A 26854-nucleotide genomic window follows, 5' to 3' on the forward strand; every position below is an offset into this window, starting at 1 on the left:
CTCTCTGACTTTATCTCAAATCCCAAGATTTCTGTTTGGCCCCTCTCTGAAAGGAAAGCGCTTTTGAAAAGAAAAAAAAAAAAAAAAGGAAAGCTCTTCTGTGATTCTGTGATGGTCCCAGCAGGCCTGGAGCAGAGGTCTGAGAACCTGGTGCCTGTTCGGTGCCTGCAGCAGTGTAGGGGACTGGCCTTATCTAGCTGCAAGGAGCCGGCAGCCAACAGGAAATGATGAAATGTGCTGGGAGAATTCGGCTGGGAGCTGGAGGTCAGACATACCAGCAGGGTTGGAAGGAGGCAGGTACGGAAGCTGATCTGCAAAGTGAGGCAGTGAAGCTGGCGTTTGACAGCAAAACGTGAGTGTGCTATTTAAGGCATATATTTCCTTTAAGGGAGACCTTTTTAAAAGCAGAGTTTTCATTGATTTTTTTTTCTTCTGAAGAGTGTTTCTGAGTGTTTGATTTAGCAGAAATCTCACCTATTAAACACACTTAGTTTTAGAGCTCCTTGATGGAAATGTTCACTCAGTTCAATATTAACCGAACGGTGTGTAGTGTTTATCCAAAATGCTTTGAGAAAATGTCAGAGTAAATGTTTGATTTCCTTGGTAAATAGATTTTGGCCTAAACAAATGAAAGACGTGCTTTATAATTTTTACTCTGGTTTTAGAACATATATACATGTTTCATTCCTAAATAGATGGAATAAATTAGAAACTTTGGCATGGCTTAGGCCAGCTTACATACTTCGAGCTGTATTGTTTTCTTTCTGGGGAGCTAAATGAGTTACTTGAGTTAACTATTAATAGAGGGTTGGTTTCTTTTCCTACTGTCAGGCACTCTGTCTTTTACATGCTGCCATTTCCTTTCTTAAACAGCCAAATCTAACCTACAAACACGGAAATGGGACTCGGGAGAAAAAGCGAACAAATTAGCTTCTCCGGTTGACACTAATTGCTGTTTCATGGCCGTCTGCTCCAGACTCCCAGAATTAGCATGTGGCTTTCTCCAAGGCCCCCTCTGCCTTCCTCCTCCGGCAGTTCTTTCTTATTCCTCTTTACAGCTGGACCCGGTGCCCTCTGCTCCGTCTGACTGCTGGTCACTAGACACTATGCTTTTATTTTTAGTAAATAGCAAAATGTAAAAGTTTTATTGTTCCAACAACTGAGAAGCCTTACGTGTGTATTTCTTGTTTCTTCTCTGGAAGTCATATTCTGGAATTGAAAAATTATGGTTCCTCTTCCCTCCTTTTTGTTTATGTAGTACTGTGCTTCTAATTAGAGTGTTTTTAAAAAATCCTGATACTTGAGTGATCCATCCACTAAGGGAATATGCTTTTGAATTATTGCTGTGAACATTTGAAAGGCAGTGTCATGGTCTTCCTTCTGTTTTTTAGAAAGTGCCATACCGGTACAGTCTATGCCACCTAGAGAAGTGTATTTTTCTTGTTAGGTTGTTACTGTATGATTTGTGTATTTCTGATACTTTTAGGTTGTGTTTTCTTGTTTTTTAGAAGTCCCTTGAATATGTGATATTTTTCTCAGACCTTAATGAGGTCCAAAGGTTTTGCCCTTGCTGTTGTAATTCTAAGTATCTCCTCAAATTCTTTGCTTCTTCATACTAAGGTATCTTACTGAATTCTAGATGAACTTTAAATGCTGCGTTTATAAAAATAATAGTCATAACTTCAGACTGAACATATCTTACAGGTCTGAGATTTATTCCAGTAGTAAGATTCATCCTCTCCTTACCTCTTTCTTTTTATGCATCGTTATTGACTTGTCCAAGGTCACACAGCTTGTTGGTAGCTGAGCTTCTAGTCAATATTCTAGACTGGCTTCTGGGTCACCGGCCTTTCTTCTACCAGCTTTCTCCACATATTGTCTCACAATTAATAGGGCTTGGCTAAGAATGACTTTTTTCTTTGATGAATCCCATTTTCATTTGTTTGATTTTTCAAATATTCGGTTTTTCTGGAGTAACTTCCCTAAGTTAGTACCACTAGGCAAAGTATACAGTGAATTATCAGAAGCCCAAAGAAATTGACATCTCTCCCTCTGAGAGAGATTTTTTTTCTTAAAAAATAGAGTTCTCGACTATGTAAAGTTTTTCTTGCTTTGCCACTAAACCGTGCCTTACTCAGTTGTTACTGTTATAAGCATACCTCATTATATGATTACCTGCTAACTGAGAAATCCAAACTTAAACTCATAGCCATTACAAGAAATAGACCAAAGTACTTGGTTCTTTGAAAGAGGATTCTTTAGGATCAGAAAGAAAACCCTCAAGTCTGGGGGCATTTCAGTCCCTCTGAGGAAGTATCCACAGCATTAAGTCTGGACTGCCCAAGTTTTAGAATGTGGCAGACTTTAAAACAATACTCTATCATGTGAAAAAAAAAAAAAAAAAAAGAGGGTAATGATTTAATATATGAAAGTGGAATTTATGCACAACTTTCCAGAATCAGTTAAAAATAGTCTCTCCTAAAAATTGATTTGACTTCTTCTGAAATTCAAGTCTGGGAATTAGACGCGAATAGAGGCCTGAGAGCAGTGGGTAGAGTCACTCTTCTTAGACCCTGATGTGGTGCCACTGTCCAGAGTCACTTTGAATTCCTTGCAGAGGTTCACAGAGTGGTAGTTACTTGTATTTTCTGAAGTATTTAAGAATATATGCCTTCAAGAATTTCAGAAAGAAGTACACTACAGGAAAACAGATATTTTCATAAACACTTTCATTGTATTTGAAATTGTGCTCAACAACTTTATACCTATTTTACTTTATATATATATTTAAAATTTATTTTTATTTATTTGAGAGAGAGCAGAGTGAGAGAACACGAGTGGAAGGGGAAAGGCAGAAGGGGAGAAGCAGGCTCCCTGCTCAGGGAGACTCAATCCCAGGACTCCGGAATCATAACCTGAGCTGAAGGCAGACACTTAACCCGCTGAACCAACCAGGCACCCCCTTATTTTAATTTATAAAACTTAAGAACGAAGTAGCATATGTGATCAGTGTTTCTATGCAATAGGGTGGCACTGTGTCTTCCCTCCTGCAGCTCTGGCAGGCAGTTTTGTCATTAGCCTTGAAGAAGCTGCTGTTTTCGGTTGAAGAGCCAGATGACCACATCTGAAGGCCAAAGAAAGGGCAAATAGGGAGCAACTTGGTTCACTTCTCCCATAATTTAGTTATCTTTGTTTCCCAACTAGCATTTTATCTTTACTGTTATATTTTCAGTACATATTAAGCATAGAATAGTTTAACTGGCTTCCTTTTCTTAATATATAATTGACCTTCTTAATGTATATGTACGTATATGTGTAATTATGCATGTAAATATCTGTATACATAGGTATATAATTAGTATATGATTGCCCTAGTCAGTAAGTAATGCTTGATATTCCTCCTTGCCGCTTGCTTCTGCCTACATTAGTTTGGATTCTGGTGTGCCTGTGAATCTAAAGATGTGAAGGGGATATGGTACTGGCTTTACTGTAGACTGAGGAGGGTTAGGGCAGCTCCTGGGGTGCTTTTGGCCCCGAAGCCTCTCAGAGTTCATGCTGTTGGTGTCATCCAGGCCTTCCTCATTTCCATCTCTCTTCGGGGCTTCTCTCCAGGACAGCTTCTAGCCGTGGCCTTAGAATCTTCTCTTAAGGCCTTGAGAAAACTTTTGCCAGTATGCTGGCTAGATCCTAGATCCTAGAGCGAGGGAGAGAGGAGAGTGAGTGCACACGTGTGTGTGTGTGTGTGTGTGTGTGTGTGTGTGAGAGAGAGAGAGAGAGAGACTCCTTAGACTCTGTCGTTACTGAATCATAAGAAATGAATCTTTACGTGGACTAATGAAGCATATTGTTCTATTTTTGGTTAACTTAAAGAATCTAACAGGAAGTATTCTGAATTTAAAATGTGTGCCAATGGCCATCAGAGTATTAAGGGATAACAATAATCCTCTCCTCTCCTTCCCCCTTCCCCCCCTCCCCCTCTCTCCTCTCCTCTCCTTCCACATGAAGCCTGTGCTGAATTTCATATTCAGTCTTGTTTCCCATCGGGGTTGTTCTGCAGTGGAACAGTTGTTAAAGGGGATCAGGGGAGAATGATTTTGCTTACTTGACAAGATGTTGATGTGGTTACAGGCTAAAACATTGAACTTCCCAGTTTGGAATTCTGTCTTTGTTTTCAGTATCGGTAGGGCTAGTATAGTGAGATAAATGAAGTACAAGGCAGTGTGTGGACAGCAAAGTGACCTCTGTATGGTTCTTTTCCACTATGATCTGACGCATAAAGAAAAAATAGCACAGGGCACAGTGGTCTGATGACCAAATACTTGTTGACCTGGAGAGCAGAAATGTTTTGTTAATTTCCCACCTGTGAGTGTGTTCAGCGCAGGTTCCTCTAGATCTGGCCTGTGCTGTGTGGAAGAACGTTATATGACAAGGCCCCAAGGCCATGCAGAGAAGGATCAGAGCCACTCGCGGAGAAGGCTTTGCATATTTCTTGTTCAATGCCAAGACATTATATTTATTCTTGGGCTCATCCAGTAGACTGCTAAGGTTGACGAGTGTGAGTTTAGGATAGTAGATGTTGTCCTAATGGCGAAAACTCACAGCAAGTCTCATATGTAGGCTGTGATCATCCTGGCACCTGACTGCTCGCACTGACAGATGTGCAGGCACCTGAGCAAGCTCTGTGCTTCTTTCCAACCATTCATTAGGTCACCTCCTGGAGGGACAGTTCACCAGGATGCTGGGTGGCTGGATTGGGTGATGTGCTCACTTACGCCTGCTTATGTTCATACATTCAGTTTGCCCACTTGGCAGAGTCTCTTGTCCACTGAGTGTACCTCAGGTCTTGTGCCAGCCCTGGGGTCCATGATGGTCGAGACTCCGTTCTTACCCCTGAAGAGCTCATAGTCCAGTGGGGTAGAGACTTCTAAGTGCCAGGGTGACGAGTCTTCTCATAGAGCTGGAGGGACCTTATTCTGCTGTGGAGAATGGAGAAGGTTGGGGAAAATATCACAGTTTGGTAGTGGGTTTCAGAGAGAGGGGCCTGTTGGGCAGATGAGGGAGGCAGAGGACACAGTGTGTGCAGAGGCAGGGAGAGGGAGAGACTGTGCCGAACCTGGGAGTCTGACATGGCCAGACTGCAGCACACAAGTCGATGTGCTTCAGGTTCCTCTGACTTAGCAGGCCCAAACCAGTTCTTTTCCATCCTAAACCGGTTCTTTCTTCTGAACTGTTTCTCTTTGTGGCAGTTCCTATACCTTGCCTCCAGAATGAGGAATTTTTAATCCCTTTTCCTCCTCTGCACCTCCATTCCTGGCATAATCACTTGCTGTGTCCTCTGTTCTTCCTGAACATTGCTCCTCTGTCCTGGTCTCTGAACCATTTCTCTTCCTCTCTATCCTCTAGAGCTGCCCTGGCCAGTATAGCAGCCACTGAGCACATGTAGCTATTTATATTAAAATGAATGAAAAGTCAGATTAAAAAGACAGTTCCTCAGTTGTACTAGCTGCCGTTCAAGTATTTTGTAGCTGGTGGCTGGTCTGTTGGACAGCCCAGGTCTAGAGGCCTGATGGTGTGTTCTTCACTCTCCATTGGAGGGAGCTTTCCCTCCTGGACTGTGACCAGGTCCCTCCCCATGACCTTCCCCAGGAGCCCAAACCCCTGGTGTGGCCCTCAAGGGGTTTTGCCTGCTGGCACCTGTTTTACCTCCTGGTATCTAGCTCTTCTCTCTCCTGCACCCCCCGCCCCCCCCTTCTTGATCCTTTCATACGTTTTTACCTTAGTGCCTGCTACACTTTCTCTCTCCAGAATATCATTCCCTGCCTGGGCATTCCTGTGCAGGCTGCAGATTTAGCGCCCGGCTCTCTCCCTGGCTTTCTTCAGGTTGGTCTCATTTTCTCTTTGTACTCCAGCTTACTTGTAATCACATGGTGGTACTTGTCTCTTAGAGAGTACCGACAGGTGCTTATCCTTTGGTGTCGTGGTTTGTCTCTCTCTGTGGCAGGCGTGCTGGTTAGGCTGTGGGGACACATAGATTTAATTTCAAAACCAACCCTTTACTTGCCAGGTAGCTTTGGGAAAGATATTTAACTCATATTCTCTGAGTTTCAGTTTCTTCATCTGGTATTTTCCTTGTGTTAAATGAAACCAAATGCTTAGAGCTCCTGCCTGTGCTCTGATGGCTATTCCGTTGTAGCTGAGCCATCACTCTAGAGTCATCCTGGTACCTGTCGGCCATGTGAAAGCCGCATTATCTACAAATAATGATATTTTGTTTCTTTTCTAATTCTTGTACCTTTTACTGATTTTTCTTCTTGCATTGGCCAGTACCTGCAGTACAGTTTGAATAGAAAAGGTGGTAAGAAGCAGCCTTTTCTTGTTCCTGTGCTATTTGCTACAGTTCTGGTGAGTTGTTTTGTTGGTCTTTGGTTTTGCTTGAGATCCATCATGCCCCCCGCCTCCATTGCATTTATTTTCTCTCTCTCTTTTTTAGTCTAGAAGTTAAATTCTCTGTCTAGCCCTTTAGTGGTTATGCCCCAAATGTCTTTTCTGTCTCCTCTCTGAAGGATTTAAAACATTTTAATTCCACACCCCTCCCAACTTATCCTGGATTTCTTTTTTGAATTTTAAAATCCTAAAAATTAGATACTGTGTTTCATATAATCAATGTTTATATGTCATTGTATTTACCCTTATATTTGCTTACCATTTTTTCTTGTGCTTCAAACTTTCCCTTTGAGATCATTTCTTTTTGCCTGAAATAGATCCTTTAGAATTTTTTCCCTGTGATGTCTTTGGAGGGTGGTGGTGGTGGTATCTATTTTATCTGTTTGAAAATCTCAAGTTCTTATTAAAAACTAGTTTTGCTGAGTATGGAATTCTGAGATGGCAAATATTGTTGCTCAGCATGTAGAATATATCACTGCAGTGTCTTCTGGTGTTCATTGTTGCTCTTGGTCCAGTTATCATTCTTTTTGGTCTTTTCTCTTTGGCTGCTCTTATGACCTTTCCTGTGCCTTTGAGGTTCTAAAGTTTTACTTTAATTTATCTTGGCATGCTCTTGCTTTTTTTTTTTTTTAATTTTTATTTATTTATGATAGTCACAGAGAGAGGCGCAGAGACACAGGCAGAGGGAGAAGCAGGCTCCATGCACCGGGAGCCCGATGTGGGATTCGATCCCGGGTCTCCAGGATCACGCCCTGGGCCAAAGGCAGGTGCCAAACTACTGCGCCACCCAGGGATCCCTGGCTCTTGCTTTCTTTCTAAAATCTTGCTTGAATTCATTGGGCTTCTTTGATCTGTGGTTTTGTGTCTTTCAGCATGCTGAAAATGGTCTTTAAAGATTGCTTCTTACCCATCCTTAATGTTATCTCCTTCTGGAAGTTTCTTAGATGTAAGTTAGGCTTCACTGTTTTTCCCAAGTCTTTAATCTTTTATATTTTCTTTCTTTGTCTCTCCTTGTTACCTGAGAGAAAAAGCTGACTTATCTACTTATATTCCTTCTTTAAATTTACCTTTTTGTTGTCTTTAGATTCCTTTATGATAATTTAGAGTATAATAGAGTGATGTAATTATATTTTATTCAGCTTTTAAAATTTTTCAGTGGGAGACACATTAAGATACCTGGTTTACCTAGCTGCTGGAAACAGAAGTCTGTTCTGTCATAGTGTATGTTTGTGTCAGAGCCTAGCACATTCCATGACTCATTCATTCCAGACGTGTTTATTTTGCTCCTATTGTGCATCACTGCTAAGGATGCAGGGATGAACTCAACACAGTTCTTGTTCTTCAGGAGCTTCTGTTCTTGTGGGTGGTGAGAGACAGTATATAAATACATAATTTGTCATGGGAAGCTGAGTATTATTTAAAAAATAAAACATCTTTTGGGGGCTGATGTGTCAGAGAAATGGGGACAGGTTAAGCTTTTTAAAGAAGGTGGTATGTGATGATGATGTGAGGGAGCAAAGTCTGCAGACCCTGGAGGAGGGGTGTTCCTGGCAGAGAGGAAGCAGGTGTGAAAGTAGGCCTAAACCTGGTGCATTTAGAGGCCCACGGGAAGGTCACCGTAGCTGGAGGAGCCAGGGCTAAGGGTTGGAATGAGCCAACACTGAAGCTAGGAGCTGGGGCCAGATCACATGGGACCTTGTAGGTCAGAGTGAGGAGTGTAGATTAGTAATTAGTGTTTTTCAGCATACTGAAAGATAAAACTATTGGCAAGTTTGGTGGCTTGACCCAGGGTAGCTAAAGCAGAGATGATGTGAGGTGGCTACACTCTAGCTTTGTTTCAAGGTGGAGCTGATGTAGCGTGTGAGGGAAGGAGAGGCATCAGGGGTGGCATGGGGGCATTTGTCCTAAGCAGCTGTGTGGGTGATGGAGCTCTTTACTGAAAAAGAAATACTGGATAGGATCCTGTCTGGAGGATGGAGGAGCCAGTGCTGAGTTTTGGGCAGAGAGTCACAAGACCATCCAGTAACTGGTGTGCAGAGAAGAGGGAAGAGTGCGGAGGCCTGGGCCCTTTGGGCTTTATAATGGTGAAGGTGCTGCTGGACGGGGTTGGAAGGTGTATGGGCACCTGTACTGAGTGACTATAAGTGATACACACAGACACGAAGATAAAGGACATGGATTCCTTTACCAGAAATCTTGGATTTCGTGCTTATGGATGTTACAGAAGGGGCCTAGGGCACTGCCTTGTTTTCCTTTTGAATTTTCAAGGGACCTAACCAGTATTCTTAGGACCAAAAAATTAAATACACATATGCAAAAAAGAAAACCCCCAAACTCACATATTGCCATCTAGAGAGGGTGAATAAAGTTCCCATTTACTTGAATATTTGCTCAAGTGTCTCCCCCTGAGGGAAGACCCTTCACTGACCACCATCCTGTCTGTGCTAGCCCCCAACACTCTGTCCCTACTGGCTTTATGGCCTAGCCCAGCCCTCAGCACCGCCAGCTGTGACATTTCCGTCCTGGTCTGTTTGCAAGTCCTCCAGGCCCTAGAACGTCCGTGATGACTTTCTCACCCCGTTTGCCCCTGTGCCCCATGTGCCCTGTGCCTGGCATGTCAGAACCCCTCATTACACTTTGCTGAATGAAGCAGTTCACATTTTGGTACATAGCCTCCTGGACTGTTCTTCTGCATAATCACCCATTCTTAAATCTGTATTTTTAAATAAGCTAAAGTGGTCAGTGATTTAGACCTCAGGTGCTGCAGCAAAGCACGACCTGTGCCCTGGTGGGCATCTGGTGCTGTCTCTAGTCTGCATCCAGCCTCTCGGAGCAGCTCCTGAGCCTGGGCTGTGGTTGGAGCACCTCATCCTCTCACCTGGCTTCAGGCTGCAGGCGTCCCCCTTCTAAACCCCCCTCCTGCTTGCCTCTCCACTGTCCTCTACCCTCTGTCCTCCCTGTCCCCTAAGCAAGTGTGAGCTTGTCTTCTCTTTTTGGCTGTATTGTGAACTCCTGGGCTGCAGGGCTGGATCTTATTACGAACTTCACTTTGCTCCCTTCTGCCAGCTCTTAGCAAGGTTTCTGGCATTCAGAAAGTCAATGTTTAAAAAAAGAAAAGGAAAAAGTAAAAAAAAAAAAAAAAAAAGTAAAAGGGATAAGTTTTATACAAAAAAATTATACAAATCTGTTTGATTTAATCTAATTTTGCTGAGTTTATCAGAATAAATTACATATTTTATTGAAAATGTTTAAAAATTTGGTACACAGGCTATTTCTTGAGCTAGCCAAACTGACAAATATTTTTTTAAGGATAGGCTCTTTGAAAATCCTTTTGGATGGAGCACCGGGGTGGCTCAGTGGTTGAGTATCTGCTTTTGGCTCAGGTTCGGATCCCGGGATCCTAGAATCAAGTCCGTCATCAGGCTCCTCACATGGAGCCTGCTTCTCCCTCTGCCTGTGTCTCTGCCTCTCTCTCTGTGTCTCTTATGAATAAATAAATCTAAAAAATAAAATAAAATCTTAGAAAGTCCTTTTGGAAGCTTCCCTTTGATTTTACTTCCCCCAGCTCCAAAGCATATAATCAGTTGCTCCTCACAATCCTGTCTGTTTGTCACACCAGGTCCAACCTGGCCCTGAATCTTTCTCTGGAGCAGAATGCTTTGGCTTGGGCCCTTGTACCTTTGAATGAAACGGAAGATTGTGTTGACAAAGTGGCACCATAGTTGAGTGCGTAATAGTTACAAACCAAATCCTTTTGTGTTTTGAATGACCTTTTTTTTTTTTTTTAAACTTCAAAGGCACATATTCACAGCACTGCTTGAGAAGTACTTGAGCAGTTTGTTTCCTGGCGGCTCTGATGAGCGTGAGGTCTCATCAGTGATCTCCCACCTGCGCTCGCACCAGGACGAGCTACTTTTCATTGCACGGAGAGCAGCAGCGAGGGGCAGACGTCACTTCTTGGAGTGTCATGAGTGACTCAGGCTTGGGACCTGGATAGCGTGACCTTTGGCACCCTGCCATTCTTTGGCAATGATCTTTCTCTTCTTCAAAGCCACAGTCCTGTCCCAGGGCTTGGCCGCAGAGCCTGTGTGCTCCTGGGCCACAGTCTGTATCTCCTCTGCCTGGAGTGCCCTTGCCTACTCTCCAGCTGGTGAATCCCCACTTGGGCTGTCAGCCCTGTGCCCCTGGGTGGCCCCTTCTGGGTGGTCCCACAGAGTTTTGTGCAGCAGTTTCTCCTGGCACTTGGCGCTCTGGTGGAGGTTAAGTGTCCATCAAGCCTGTGAGCAGGAGGATGCCTCCGTGTCGCGTCTGATGTCTTTGGCTGAGGCTGGCCCCCAGTCGCCCTCACTGTGGCGGCCCGCTGTCATCCAAGACCCCCGTGCTGGCACTGTGCCAGGACACAGACAAAGGCCATTTGATCCTCACAGCCTTGAAGACAGATTGGATTCCATGTTACAGAGCAACAGTATCAATCACAGACCTCTTAAGTATTTTGCCAGGGGTGGCTGGGCCATTAAGGGGTCGTGCCAGAGCGCCTCGTGAAGAATTCTAGACGCAGGTTTCAGAGGCCTTCTAGATGTGTGCATCCGGGTATGCTGCGTGCTTCTCACCTGCTGTCCTCAGTTTGCAGGTGGGCTGCGGCCCCTCTCGAGAGCAGGTGGTGTGCTTGGTCCGACATGGGGCCGCCGCTCTACACAGGAAAAGAGGCAGTGGGGAACTGCCCACAGAGGCCCTTTGTATGACAGGAAGTCCCACTTGTAGAAGGGGCTGCCTCAAAGTGGAGGGGCTGAAAGAAGCCAAGTGGTTGACCTGAGGCCACTGTGACTCATGCGTGTTGTTAATAATGCCCTTTGTTGAATCTTGGGAACCTGCTTCAGCAGACCTCGGAGGCGGCCTGTAACCTCCTGCTCCCGGCGGGCAGTGCACTCCTCTTCCTCTCTTTTCCTATCATGTCTGTCCTTGGTGAATGCCCCCATTTTCTTGCCTGAACAAAGGACAACCTCCTGACCCATTCTGTATTTTTTCCTTCTGCTTTCGCCGGAAGACTCTTTCTGGCTCATCTGGGACTACGTTACTTTTCCTTTTTAGGATTTAAGTAGGTCTCTTGAGTTGTAAAACTTGCAGCTCAAGGAAGAAGTATCCCACTGGGCAAGTGCTTCTGACTGAGAGAAGGAATTTTCGGGGAGTGTTTGATGTGGCTCCTCAAAGATTAGTGCAGGGAGAGTGGGGCTGCACTCTCAGTCTCAGAGAGTTTTGGGTAAGGATGAAATGAGGGTACCCAAATCGACAGCCCGGTTCCCTGGAACTTCATCGCACACATCTTCTTCTATACCTGTGGCCATCTGTCACCTGTTAGGTGGTACCCTTAGGATGTAAGGACACCCTGAAGTCATTGGGGGAACTGGTGGCGGTGATGAGTTGATGTGTCCTTGTGTGCTCTCCAGCTCTGACCACCAGTGGGATGTGAGACGAGCCGCAGGCTTCCAGGAGGGTTTGTGTGCGTGTGTGTAAAATCCCACTTGTGTGAAGGCGTTCTCTGGTTATGTTGTAATAACACCGCTTTGGTTTTTGGCAGGCAGTTTTATGTGTTGTGGTGTGTCTGGGGCTCTTTGCTGGGTTGACATGGTGGCAAATCAATGAGCGCTTGTTCTTTAGTCCCTTAAAATGAGTCTTTGTTGAATGTGACTGCTTGGGCAGTCGGTCTAGAATGCTTACCCTCGTGAGGCAGAAGCCACATCTGTTGAACGTGTTTAATCCTGGGTAACAGATACTGTCTTGAGATTTTGGTGACCTCGGATCATCACCCTCTTCCACATTTATGGTGGTAGAAAAATCAGAACTGCGAAGACCTTTATCATCTAGCTCACCACCTCCATGTTGTGGAGGAGGGACAAGTGTCAGGAGGGTCTGAGTGGGACAGATCCACAGATGACTAGAGCTCCCTCCCCAGTCATGGGATGCTACCTGGGGCAAGTGATTCAGTGGCTCAGCCTTTGTTTGACTGTGTGTGCAATGAGGCCTCCTGTAGACTTGATGTATGAGGGGCCACGTGTGGAATGGCCCAGAGTGTGGTAGATACAATGTGTTACTCCCGTCACCATGTCAGGAGCCAGGAGGGACCTGAGATGTGTGCTGAATTCTGGCACAGGGTGTCAGACCTGCCCTGGCAAGTCCTTAGACTTTATTATCTTTGTCCATTCTTCATCCTTGGACTGCTGTGGACTTGGGGAACTTGTACTTTTGGCTGCCCTGCCCTGGATTATGTTATATACATTACTTATGTGTCCCACTCGGTCCAAACATTTAAACTGGCACCGCAGGTTGTCAGCTGTGGCCAAGTGAGCATAGCGTGACTCGAACGCAGTGGAAATGGTGAGGCTGGAGGGGGCTGGTTGTTGAAGCTGGGAGGCCCTGCTGGCCACGCTAACTCGTCTTGGAGGGGATTCCAAGTTGCAGCATAACCTAATCTTCCAAAAGGCATGTCAGCAGCTGCGGCAGCATCATGGAGGATGAAAGGAAGGGGCACTAGACTTGTAGGCTGTTAGTGGTCTAGGCAAAAGCGGGTGATGGCCTTACCAAAGATAGCCACTGTTGTGGGAATGGGTGAAGCAAGAGGATTCAGGAGGGACTAGTGTTGTCAGCTCTTGGAAACTGATTTCATGTGGTAGGGTCAGTAGGGAGTTGGGTTTGGGAAGAAAAGGAGTTTCCACCTTGAGCAGTTGGATGAGTGTTGGGACCATTTCCTAATGTGGGAAACCCTAGGGCTGGAGTGGGCTCAGGGAGGGTAGGAAATTGTTTGCAAAGACTGTGTGAAATGGCTCAGCAGAGGTGTCTGGAAGGCAGTTGAATACATGAGTCTGGACTTTTGGGCCAGAGACTCAGATCAGGGGACATGATACGATATGTGGGAATAGAAGAGCTTCTTAGGTAACATGTGCTGCTAGAGAGTAGGGCCTGAGTCAGAACCCTGGGGAATGGCAACATCTAAGGCCCGGGCAGAAGAAAGGAAGAAAAAGCAGGAGGGGCAGTGTTGTGAACACTGGGGGTGTGATTGTAGAAGGAGAACACGGGGGTAGGAGAGGGTAAGGATACCGAGAAGACCTGAATCTGCAGCCTGACACGGGAATGGCCTTTGCTCTCTAGTCTGATTAGTCCCGTCAGAGATGGGAGAAGAAGCTGCAGGAGATGTATGGTCAGCTCTGGTAGGAAGCTTGGCTGTGAGGGGTGAATGGGGGAGTGAGGTCCAGCGGCAGGAGGAGGAGGCAGGATGAGGGCCCAGCCTTAGACGGGGTGGGGGTGGGGGTGGCGGGGCCAGCCAGTGGGCGCAGATGCCTCTGAGGGGTAGCAAGAAGCGTCGGGCCTTCTGACCGACCACCTGCCAGTGTTCTGCGAGAGGGAAGGGAGGCAGCCAGGGAGAAGGTCTGCAGGAGCCTGTGGAGAGAGCTGGGGAGAGCTGCCTGGAGGAGGCAGTGACGAGGACCCCCGCCCCCCACCCTGAGGAGGTGTGACTTCCAGGCTGCTCAGGGCTGGAGGCAGGGTGATGGGTTGAGGGTGGTGTTACCACCGGGCAGGTGACGTCTCTGGTTCCCGTGGTGCCGTGAGGGTAAGAGGGTTGAAGACAGGGCGCCGGCCAGCCCAGGACAGAGGAAAGAGGAGGTGTGGAAATGGGGAGGATTTGTCTGATGAAAGACGACTAGGTATTACTGCCCCCTGAATTTCTGTTGAGTTTTCCCATTAACATGAATCCTAGTCCAAAGGAAGAAGCATGGTTTTTACAGTTATGGAGGGAGGTTCTATGGTTACAAGTAGGAGTCAATTGAAAGTAAACACTGGGGAGTAAACATTGAGAAAGTGTCCGGGCATCTGAATGATGAAAACTTTATTGTGTGCCCACTACTCTGCTAGGCACTTTGGCGCCTACAAAACAAATGAGGCTGTTAAACACCTCCCAAGGGCCCGCCCGATCTGCCTCTCCCTCTAAGTGTCGCTGACAGGTGGCCCGCCAGCCTCTCCTTGAACTTAAGCGACGACACTTCCTGAGGATTCCTTCCTGGTATTGGAGAGCTTGAATTTTAGTGAGTTTTTCTTTGTGTAAAGTCATGATCCCTCCCCTTGAAACGTGGATCCAGGTTTGTTATGTGAAGGAACAATATTTCTCTTTCCCCAGCACAAATACATATCTCTTAAAAAGTGCACATGCTAAAGTTGTTTCACAGAAACAAGGCACTCAGCTCCATCACCACGTGGTCTCATCCCTGTCACCCCTGACTTGATTATTTGTTGGTTTAGACATTCAGTCACTTTGCAAATATTTGAACGTCTACTTCATGCTAAGCAGTGGGGTTACAAAGATTAAAACACAGAATTCCTGGCTTTAAGGTTTATATGTAATAAATGTCTCTGCTCAGTTTTTTCCCTTATACCCAGTTTCAAACATAAAATGATTTACCTGCTTGCCCTTTAAAATGGCTATGTGGGGATCCCTGGGTGGCGCAGCGGTTTGGCGCCTGCCTTTGGCCTAGGGCGCGATCCTGGAGACCCGGGTTCGATTCCCACGTCGGGCTCCCGGTGCATGGAGCCTGCTTCTCTCTGCCTGTGTCTCTGCCTCTCTTTCTCTCTCTGTGACTATCATAAATAAATAAAAAAAAAAAAAATAAAATGGCTATGTGGTATCCACTCTGTCCATTCACCATTGTTTTCTCAGTTTGTGAGCATTGACTTGTCTCTAGTCTGCTGTTATAAATATCACTGGGATGAACATTTTGTTCAAGCTATTTTTTTCTTTGAGTTTATTTGCTTGGGGCATATTCCCCAGAGTGGGACCGCTGGGCCAAAGGTTGATAACTCCCTTGTTCTGTATTTCCAGATTTTTCCATGAAGCCTATCAGCCATGTTAGAGTACATTCTATTTTCCTATACCCCACCCAAACTGGCATTGTCCTGTTTTCTTATTTTTATAAGTTATTTCTGTTTTTTTAAAAAGTTGTGCTTTTTTCCCCCTACACAGTAATTTGTTGTGCCAGATTTGGCTAAGTTATGCTGCAGTAACAAGCGAACCCCAAATCTCAGACTTACATAATAAAAATGTCTTATTCTCTCTCTGCATATCCCTTGTGGGGTGTTGGGGGTGCCATTTTGCACAGTCACGTTGGGACCAGGACGATTCAGGAGATTTCCCCATTCCTATAGCTGCAGTGTGATCCTTCCCAGTGGATGACAGCCAGGAAAGAGAGGGCTGGGTACTTTGAATAGGCTTTTCACTAGGTATGTGGCCTGGCTTAGCAGATGGAACTTCTGTGAGGATTCCTGTCTGTGTCCCAGCAGTCTTTTTTCCTTTGTGCACATTTCTGACAACTTCCTTGTGTGTGGGGTTAGGATCCTTGGTCTTCATAGGAGTCCTTAATATATTCTCAGTAATAAGATTTTTATCAGTTGTGTTGAATCCATTTTTCTTTGCTTTTTACCTTACATTTTATCGTGCAGAGGTTTAAGTAATTACATAAGTCTTGGGCACATCCATCTTTTTTTTTCTTTTATTTCTTTAATATCACAAATTTATTTTCTCTTTCTTGGCACCGTGCCCAACATGGGGCTTGAACTCATGACCTGGACATTAAGAGTTGCACACTATACCTAATGAGCCAGCGACGCGCCCCTACAAGTTTATCATCTTCTTAAAGCCAGAGAATAAGCTAATTCTTTGAGTTGCTTAAAATAGACATTTTGCCTCCAAATGACACTTCACCTCCTCCAAATATATATAATGTCAGGTGGTTTTAACTAAGTTAACTTTGGTCCTTGGTGATACTTATTCTGTAACATGAAAGAAATCTGAGCACAACAGTGCAAAACCTCCTCATTTAAAAAAAAAAAAAAAACACTGAACAGAGTAGGAATAGAGGGGAGCTTCATTGGCCTGATAAAGGGCATGAATGAGAACTCATTAGGTTTGGAAAGAAAAGACTGAAAGGACAAGGATGTCTACTCTCATCACCTCTGTTCACATTACCCTGGAGGCTCTACCTAGGGAAATGGAGCAAGAAAAAGAAATAAAAGACATATAAATTGTAAAGAAAAAAATAAAGCTATCTCTGTTTGCAGATGTCATGTTCTTGTGTATAGAAAACCCTAAGGAATTCACTAAAAAACTAGTAGAACTAATATCTGTGTTCAACACAGTTGCAGGATATAAGATCAATTTATAAAAATAATGGTATTGCTATACATTAGCAATGGATAATCCAAAGAATTACAAGACTCATATACTGGAAACTGCAAAATATTGTAGAGAGAAATTAAATGTGACCTAAATAATGGAAAGATATCCCACATCCAGGGACTGGAAGACTTGATGTTGTTAAAATGGCACTACTCTCCAAGTTGATTTACAGTTTTGATGTGATTCCTATCAAAAATCTCAATTGCCACCTCTTCCCCCTTTTTGGTAGAAATTGACATGCTGATTCTGAAATTCTTATGGAAATATAAGGTATCCAGAATAGTCCAAATAATTTTGAAAAAGTAGAACAAAATTGAAATATTCATACTTCCTCATTTCAAAAATTTCTACAAATCTATAATATATAAGACAGTGTGGTATTGGCATATAGGGTAGACATATAGATCAGTGGGAGAGAATTGAGAGAACAGAGTTCAACTCTTACATTTATATGGTCACTTGATTTTGGATGAGGCCAGCAAGCCAATTGAATGGGGGAAAGAACAGTCTTTCGACAGATAGTGCCGGGACAACTTGATATCTACGTGTAAAAGAATGAATTTGGACCCTTACCTCATACCAAATACAAAATTTAGTTCTAAATAAATCAGAGACCTCAATGGAAGAGCTAAATCTATGAAACTTTTAGAAGAAAGCAGGCACAAATCTTCTTCCCCTTGGATTGGGCAGTGGTTTCTGAGATATGACACCAAAACACAAGGGAAAAAATAGATAAATTGGACTTTATCAAAATTAAAAACTTGTGTGCTTCAAAGATACCAAGAGAGTGAAAAGACAGCTCACAGAATGGCAGAAAATGTTTTCAAATCCTGTATCTGGTAGACAGAACAGATATGTAAAGAACTGGATTAAAACCCAGCAATGAAAGGACAAATAACCCAATTAAGGGCAAAGGATCTGAATAGACACTTCTCCAGAGTTGGTATACAAATAGTCAAAAAAGCACATTAGTCATTAGGGAAATGCCGATTGAAACCGCATTGGGATGTTACTTAACCCCCATTAGGATGTCTGTAATAATAAAGGCAGCCACTGACTAGTGCTGGTGAGGATGTGGAGACATCTGACCCTAGCCACAGCTGAGGGGTAGTGGGGGGTATAAAATGGCACAGCTGCCTCGTGGAACAGTCTGGCTGGCTGTTGGAAATAACTTTTGAAAACAGTTCCTCATGAAGCTGGAGAGTTACGATATGACCCTGCAAGTTCGACTCCTAGATACTACCTGAAAGAAGTGAAGACATATGTCCAAACACAAGAGTTTTGCATAAATGCTCACAGCAGCATTTATAATAGCCCCAAAGTGGAAACAACCCAAATGTCCATCAGCTTGGATGGCGCAGTATTTCGTGATAAAAAGGAACAAAGTACTGGTATGTGCTATGGCATGGATGGACCTCGAAAGCATTGTGCTGAGTGAAAGAGGCGGTCATAAGAGATCACATGCTGCAGGATTCCACTGATGGGAAATGTCGAGAATAGGCAAATCCAGAGAGACAGTAAGTAGGTGAGTGGTTGCCTGGGGCTGGAGGTGCAGGGATGGGGTGACTGCCAGAGGGTATAGAGTTTCTTTTTGGGGTGATGAAATGTTTTAAAACTGACTTTGGTGATGGTTGCACAGCTCTGAACACATGAAAAAAATCACTGTGTACTCTAAATGGGCAAATTGTCTCTCGATTTAAAATAGGAAAATTTTCCTGTTAAAAAATAGCAAAATTCCAACTTCTTAAACCATTGGCCCTCCCACAGCCTCTTTAGGCCAAATGATATTATTCCTTTGTGTGTTCCTGAGATAAAAACTTTGTTGACCCTCCTAAGTTGTGACTTCCAGGATTAAAAAACAAAGCACCAAGGTACAGGAGGAGGAGGCAGAGGCAGAGGATGCTGGCATGAAGGGGAGGGACTGGGAGCAGAGAAGACCAGGGCCTGGCAGGTGCTCCATCTCCAGGGCCTGCTAGTCTCCCTGTGTTCAGAGCAAGGCTAACGTTCTGGTGGCACCACTTGCTGCCTTACCCGCTGACCTTGGTGACTCCGCTTCTGTCCTCCTCCCTTCCCACATCTGTTTAAGGAGGAGTGGATGTCAGAGAGTGCCTGCAGGGCTGCGGGCGCCTGTGTGTCACCTGTATTCTCACCTCCAGGAGCCTGGCTCACTCAGCACACGCATAGGCTTGTTGACCCTCTTCTGTGCAGCTCCTGAATTTCAAGGGGGAGAAGAGATGGGCTTACCCTTGAGCAGCTCATAGTCTGATGATTTACTCTGCAGGGTGTCTTCTTCCTTCATTGCACAGAAAGCTAAAAATCTGTTTTTGCAGTAAGCTGCTCTCTGAATTAGCGAGCAATTAAGAAGGAATTTGGGTTTTTATGCCAGCGCTCTTGCCTTTTGGTGCTGGTTTTGACTGTGTCATAGATGACTGTGTAATAGGCAGGCAGCATGTGTGGGGCTAATCACAAGCATTGGCCTCCTAGAGCCTCATTGCCCCGGAGGAGATCCCCTGCTGCAGGGTACACTGTGCATGTGCCAGGGGAGAGAGCCCCACTTGAGAAATCTAGTAATCGTGTCTGGTAGAGCACTCCCATATTCCGCAGTTTATCAGACGCCTGGTAGATGCAGATGCCACTACAATGCCAACTTGCAAGAAGTCAGGAGCTTTAGCTTGTTCATTGTGATCTCACATCCCTGTAACATGGTAGGTCTCGAGATCTGTTTATTAGTGAATGACTGGGTGAGTAGAGGGACCGATGGCGAGATACAGTGACATCGTTTGTACGAGGGTCGGTAACTGTCCCTCAGTCCTCCCAGAGCTGGGCAGGGCAGGGAGCAGATGCTGAGGCTGCACAGGTAAAAGCCACCACTGTGAGCACTGGAATTGGAGCTCCCGCACCCTGGTCTCCTGTACAATCCAGGCCCACTCCAGCCCAGAGCACAAAAGTGGTTACGTTTCTCATCAAAGGGTTTGCACCGTGGGAGTGTGTCCTGGCCCTGCTGAGTGTTGGCCCTTGTGGGGATCGTGGGGAGGGGAGAGGCTGGAGTCTGCCTAGGCCTGCTTCAAATAATTTTTCTTTCAAATCTTGGGACTCTGTACATGTTCTTGAACCACTGTTTGTATTCTCACATTAATATCAGATTTGCAAATGTGTCATTTTTGTCCTTTTTAAAGTAACTTTTTTATTTTTAAAACTGTGGAACACCAAGTCAGTATTTAGCTTTGGGAGATTTTCAGTCTGAGTCTCCACATTCCCAGGGTGCCTGCCAGCAGAGGGAAGTCTCACAAGTATGACTGCAAAAAATCAGTCCTAGGCACAGACCCGTCCGCTGATGTGTTTCCATCGCATGAGAAAAATGAGTTTAGGGGCATGGCTAAGTGCTTTTGGCTCCAGCTCCTCCTTACATTGGGTGAACTAACGGCTGATGGGCTGTACTGAGACCACGTGACTTTGGGTCTTGCCTCCCTTTGCTGCCGATTCTCATAACCTGGGACTGTTTCTACCTAGAACCGAAAGAGCCAGAGGAGCTGACAATGACCAGGGAGGAGGGGTGGCCATCCACTTGTTTTCTTTGAGGAATTAGCATGTAAAAGACACCAGGGGTAAAGCATAGTCATTTTAAGAGTGACTACAGGACTCCAAGTCCAGAGTTTTGAAATGCTAGTTTCTCACATAGAGAAGTCTATCATCTCTAATTGATCAAGATCTAGTTCAGACGGTATGTTCTCTCTCCCTTTGTCTTACCTTCACCTGTGATCCGGTCTGTCTTTCTGTCTCTCTTTTTAAGATTTATTTATTTTAGAGAGAGAGAGAGAGAGAGGATCTGAAACAGACTCTGTGGTGAGTATACAGCCTGACTTAGGGCTTGATCCCAGGACCCTGAGATCTTGGCCTGAGCCGAAACCAAGAAATCGGCCTCTTAAGTGACTGTGCCACCCAGGTGCCCCATGCTGTCTCATTTCTTGGGTACTTGTTCTGGGTTATACGTAGCTAAAAGGGCAGGACTCTGCCCCCATGGATTTCTCACGGAGTAGAAGGACCTCTGTGAGCCTCACAGTTGGCACGCGACGGGAGTGCTGACTCTTAACTCGGCCAGGCTGGTGGGAGATGGTGGAGCCCAAAGGACCTGGGGAATTGCCAAGTGGCCTGTTGGAGCCAGGCATGTCTGTACCTCCTCTGCTCGATGTCCTTGACACACAAGTGCGAGGTCTTCCTAGAGGAAAAACTTCCTTATCCACTTCTGAAGCCTGCTCTGTGACAGAACAGCATATTTTAAGATTTGAGTTCACATCCTGTAAGATAATCGGAAAGGAAAGGTCAAGCCTTTTAACACCTCCTTGGATATCCCAAAGGTGGAGGCTTTATTAAGTATTTTCAGCTTCTGGGGCTTTCCTTTCTTTTTCATGCCAGTTTTAAGAATAAAATAGATACACCTTTCTCTGGATCCTTCAGAACCATCTCCGTTTTCATTTTTAGGCCTTAGGAATGCACTGCTGAGTTTTTGTGATTCATATCTTCTGCTTCTTGGTGAGCCCAGGAAATGGTTTAGAAACTAACCCCCTAGTGCAGATCGAGAGTGAGGGATTTCAAGAGACCCTACCTATGCTTACCTAAAGTTGACTGCTTGCCATGCTTCAAAACCATTTACATTCTGCATGGGTCGGAAGGCATCAGTTCTTAGCACTGTCACTTTGAATCTAGTGTTTAGCAAGATGATTTTGTTTTACTCTGCAAAAGTGTGGGCAGGGGGGTGGTGATGATGTGATCTGGGGAAGGACTGCTGCGTGAGAACAGGGGAGCCTTCTGGAGGTGGGAGTAGGGAGGAGAAGGTGTTCCAGCTTCATGTCTGTACAGCTGGCCCTAGTGTGGGATTCTCGGCAGTGCTGGACTTCCCTGCCTCCTGGGGCTTCATGGGGTCAGTGGAAAGGGCTTGGGGCCCATGTCCCTGCTCCTTACCCCCCAGCGGCCCTTGGGCACATCTGGGTCGGGGAGGGGAGAGCTGAGCTCAGGAAATGCAGGGCACAACTGCTGCTGGGCATGTGCTTGAAGGACCATTGAGCCAGAGAACCAGGGTGGAGGGGTCAGGGGTCAGGGGTTGACATTGGTGGGATAGAAATTGAAAGAGTGAGGTCATTTTGTTTTACACTCAGGATTCTTTTAGAACTCCTGCGTCATCCTTTCCGCTATTGTCTGCCTGGTGGCGGTCACTGTCCCCTCTCACGGGGCAGCACTGCAGTGACTGTTTTGCCATTCCCCTGCCGTGCCAGGCAGGCCTTCCTGCCTTCAGACACGAGCTTCCTTTTGCCACGTGCCTTTCCCCTGGAGGCTCTCACGGCCTTCAGCTTTGTCTCAGATGTCACCTGTTCAGTAGCTCTAGCCACTCCCTGTAAAAGTACAGCCTCCTTTCCGCCTTCTGCTGGTCACTTTTCCTGCTGTGTTTCTCCACATAGCGGCTACTCTGATTTATTCTCTGTCGGCCACTTACACTGGAGTATGACTCCACAAGGATGGGGATATTCGTCTGCTCTATATCCTGTTGGATTCCCCAGCACCCAGAACATAGTGTGACTGTAGGTATTGAAAGAATGGGAAGCAAACAGCGTGTGGGTAGTTACCATTGTATTCCCAAGGGATATATGCTAATTTAATGAAAAGTAAAACCTTCCCTTTTTTTTTAATTTTTTTTAAATTTATTTATGAGAGAGAGAGAGAGAGAGAGAGAGGCAGAGACATAGGCAGAGGGAGAAGCAGGCTCCATGCACCGGGAGCCCGATGTGGGATTCGATCTCGGGTCTCCAGGATTGTGCCCTGGGCCAAAGGCAGGTGCTAAACCGCTGCGCCACCCAGGGATCCCAAACCTTCCCTTTGGATTACTGCTTCTATTTAATAAAAAAGGCCTCTTCATTTCTCGTTTTGACACAAAATGCATAATATACATTTTCACTGATCACTTTGAACCACTGGCGGCCCCAGTCTGTCCTTAGCCTGCATTCCCAGGCTCCCCTTAGCGTGTCCGAGTCTGAATAGATCACCTACTTGATGAACAAGGGGAGTCTTATGCTAAGTCCAAGGTCATTCTGCTGCATCTCATCTCATTTGCACTAGAACCAGGAAAGGGAACCAATATTTATTTTTTGCCACGTAAGAGAGAGGCACATCCTTGCATTACCGAAGCTAATCCTCATTAAGAAGCCTGCAACGTGCTCATCATCATGCCCATTTTATGAGTGGGATGTCAGAGGCATAGAGCAGTAATGTGATTTGCTAGGGCATGTGGCTAGTAAGACTGAGATGGCTGGATCAGTCCCCTTCCTAGCCACCGCTGCTGGGGACATCCCTGGAGCCCCTCACAGGGTACACAGATCTCCTCAGCTGTGGTGGTGAGCACGTAGAGCATGCTTTCCAAATCTTCTGTTTGATGCTGCTGCTGGTTGGTCACCTGTGTTTCCCTTGGCTCAGTGTGTTCCAGTTTTCCTGCGGTGTGTTCTCAGGTGGACCTTTGTCACTGTGGGCAACACTCCTGCTCAAAGCTGGCTTGTGTTTGAGGGGTTTTCCTAGGCTTTTGATACAAACTAAATTGAAATCTCAGTGATTATGGGGCTTGATGAATGATTTATGTTGCAAAATACTTTAAAATTAGCCCTAAACAAACAAAATAAATTTTAAGAGATTGCCTAAGTATAGTTACTTCATTGAAATTGGTCACACACACACACAAAAAAAGAAAGAAAAAGAAAAAGAAAATGGTCACCAACTGGCAGCAAAGCTTTTTGCAAACAAGTTTTTCTGGTGTGTAAATGAGTGTGTAGTATATCTAAAACAGGTCTTTGGGCATGTGGAAGAGTGGCAGTTTGCACGGGAGAATAATTATTTTCATGGGAAAAAGAGAGGAGGGCTATAGCAGTTAGGGCAGGGTAAGGGGAATGCAGGTAAGGAGGCAGGTCCTGGGCTACTGAGGAAAAATGGCACAGATAGCACAGGACTGAGGTTTCCTAGAAATTCGCTCCCTGGGTCCATTCTTCCTTCAGCGACTGTCTCTGAGCAGCTAAAGGCACTGTGACAGGCACCAGGGTACCCCCAGGAGCTAACAGTCTAGTTGGGAAAATAAGGCTCTAACCAAATAATGGCACCATAGAGGACCTGTACTGGGACAGTGATGTGGGGGGGGGGGGTCATTGCTGTTATTTTGGGGGGGGGGGCTCCTCGTTGGAGGTGACACTCAAACTGGGCCTTGCAGGTGGGTAGGAGTAACAAGGAAGGGCAGTCTCAGTGCACTGCCCCTGTGGTTGTTCAGGGCCTGGCTAGAGGTGAGGCTGGGCCAAGCAGGTAGGGCAGGCCAGTGCAGGGCCCCCCAGGGCTGAGACCTGGGGCTTATGTGTGCAACTGCCACATTAAAAGGTTTGTATAAATGTAGTTGGAGGACATGCCATGGAGATGGGGCCCAAGGGGAGAAGGTGGGGGGCAGTGCACACAAGTGAAGGGGAAGGGTGGTCACATATACAAAATACCTTAAAAAGTTGTACATTAATGATAGAAACTGTGCTGTAGTTCCTTAACCACATTTACTAGTATTTGAGCACTTAGTATAGCACACTCCAGGGCTTCAGTTATGCTTTTTGAATTTAGTTTGGCTTTTATTAAAAACCTCGACAATCTTCTTGTCATGAATACACATTTCTGTGCTCTCATCAAACTCTAAAACATATAAGGTCTTATTCATATCAAGTTGCTGGTAAAATAAGAGAAAATTTTCAAAGCTTCCTTTTACTTTCTTTGTCTCACGTTTCTCCAGTAGGGAAAAGGACTGGGAGACTGTCAAAGAACTGGCTGTTCTCATAAGTATTTGAGGAGAACAGTGTGAGTCATTGTAGCTTTTTGCTGGTATTTTAGTATCCGGTTTATTTTTAAACAGTTTTGTGCAACTGGAGTTTCTTCCGTGGTTTCTGTTACCATGGCTCCATAATATTTCCTCAAATCTGCTTGTTCATCCTTTCACACACTTCAGCATCAAATTTACAATTCCTTAGAATCAGAATATCTTATTATATCCAAGAATGTTTTTCCAGTTGCAATAGCATTTTGCTCCAAAGTGGAAAAGTTAGTTGTTTTTCCCATCAGAGATGATGGGAGGAGAGAGGGTGTAGTTCTGTGAAGGATAGTGCAGTGAGGGACGAGTGGGGGCCCTTAGGAGGCTCCCAATGGTGGTCTAAGCAGAGGACCAGTGACATCTGTGTGGAACCGTTTCCCCTTTACATTCCACTGGGACATGGGGGACACAGGATTGGCAAGTTGCCATGTTTGCTTGGGACATGCTGGCATTGGACGTTTTGGCTCAGACGTCCAGCAGACTCTTGGTTCTTGGTTCTTCTACAGTGTGAGTGTCTGTCCTCTCACTCTATTTATTTTTAGACTTGATTGAAACTTCTACCCTGGGAAAATCTCTTGTTTTTGTTTTTAATTTTTAAAATTTTTAAAAAAGATTTATTCATTCATTCATTCATTCATTCATGATAGACATAGAGAGAGTCAGAGACACAGGAGGAGGGTGAAGCAGGCTCCATGCCAGGAGCCCGATGCGGGACTCGATCCCAGGACTCCAGGATCGCACACTGGGCCAAAGGCAGGCACTAAACCGCTGAGCTACCCAGGGATCCCCTGTTTTTTGTTTTTAAAAGATTTTATTTATTCATGAGAGATGCACAGAGGGGAGCAGAGACACAGGCAGAAGGAGAAGCAGACTCTCTGCGGGGAGCCGGATGCGGGACTCCATCCCAGAACCCCAGGATCATGACCCAAGCTGAAGCCAGCCGTCCAGGTGCCTCAGGTCTCTTGTTTTTAAGAATCTGTGGTCAAAGGAAAAACTGCTGGTCCTGGCAGTCAAATGCCCTCTCTTCCCTGAATTTAGGATGATTCAAGGAGATACTTTTCTGCATTTCATTGCTTTGAGCAATGTGTATTTCTTAAAGAGTTATTCAGGATTTAAAAGAAAGTCCCAGGGATCCCTGGGTGGCGCAGCGGTTTGGCGCCTGCCTTTGGCCCAGGGCGTGATCCTGGAGACCCGGGATCAAATTCCACATCGGGCTCCCGGTGCATGGAGCCTGCTTCTCCCTCTGCCTGTGTCTCTGCCTCTCTCTCTCTCTCTATCTGTCATAAATAAATAAAATATTAAAAAAAAAAATAAAAGAAAGTCCCAGAATAATACTGAGCCATAGAGATAGTTTGTTTCCAGTCTCTAAAAGTCTTTATCTCTTTGACTTTTCAGTGCTAACCAGGTTTTCCTCTGACACATAAAGGTAGTATCAAACTAGGTTCTGGGTGGGGCACTTGAGTGGCTCAGTGCATTAAGGCATCGCATCTGCGTTTGGCTTGTGTTGTGATCCTCGGGTCTTGGGATTGGCCTGCATAGGGCTCGCTGCTCAGTAGGGAGCCTGCTTCTCTCCCTCTGCCACCCCCTTGTGCATGCACACAAACTCTCTCTTTCAAATAAATAAATGAAAGCTTTTTAGAAAAACCCAACTAGGTTCTGGGTGTGTGTTTGGGGTTCATTATAGGGGACAATCTGACCAAATATTTTCAAATTCTGTAAATATAAATGTTGACTCAATAATAGAGCAAGTCCTAATACTTGAGAGTTTAAAGCATATAGTGACTGGGCCTTTGGTTCCTGACACAGTTGCTTCTTCTGACTCAGACCCTTTTGCAAACAACAAAAACATACAAAACTGGTTCCGGGTCCTTCGGAGGTTGTTGCCCAGGAAGCTCCAGGTGGGAAGGTCTTCTGAATGAGTGACTGACTATACAGGCTGGCCTTGTAGAAGAATTTACTTTTTAAGAAGCACTGAAAAATTAAATTTTGCTGTCAGCTCAAGAAACATTTTATGGTTAATCATCTGAGTAGTCTTTTTTCCATGTAATCAAAGAGATGTCAGTATGTGGCTTCGTGAATGAAATTGTTAACAACAGAATATTGCTGTTAAGATCTTAAAGATCTTGTAATGTGGTAGTTGTGCGAGGTAGGGCTGGATGAGAGAGGATGGTCAGGGAGGCTCTGAGGACCTCTGGGCGGAGGCCCATGTGGTATCATGGAGCTTGCCATGCAATTGTCTTGGGAAAGAACATTCTAGGGAGAGGGAGCAGTGTGTGCAAAAATCTTGAGGCAGCTTAGTGTGTGCGAGAAACAGCAGGAAG

At 45.3% G+C, this 26854-nt stretch overlaps 1 protein-coding gene and 1 long non-coding RNA gene across 5 annotated transcripts in view; one reads left to right on the forward strand and one right to left on the reverse strand.

Moving 5' to 3' along the window:
• Positions 1–26854, forward strand: part of PACSIN2 (protein kinase C and casein kinase substrate in neurons 2) — a 136641-nt gene that overhangs the window by 50687 nt on the left and 59100 nt on the right. Inside the window, exon 1 of one of the 4 annotated variants that reach the window (XM_035721777.2) lies at positions 175–352. The exons of the other annotated variants lie outside the window; for them this stretch is intronic. The gene's annotated coding sequence lies outside the window, so the exon portion shown is untranslated. Of the gene's footprint in view, positions 1–174; positions 353–26854 lie in introns of those variants that run through there. 4 annotated transcript variants of the gene reach the window in all.
• LOC112666519 (uncharacterized) lies at positions 4486–17541 on the reverse strand. Its single transcript, XR_003140880.3, has 3 exons — positions 6704–17541; positions 5776–6015; positions 4486–4976 (listed from the first exon to the last, which is right to left on the reverse strand). It is a non-coding gene; the product is annotated as an uncharacterized LOC112666519 (long non-coding RNA).

The sequence above is a fragment of the Canis lupus genome, chromosome 10 (assembly GCF_003254725.2).
Source record: "Canis lupus dingo isolate Sandy chromosome 10, ASM325472v2, whole genome shotgun sequence".
Lineage (NCBI taxonomy): Eukaryota > Metazoa > Chordata > Mammalia > Carnivora > Canidae > Canis > Canis lupus.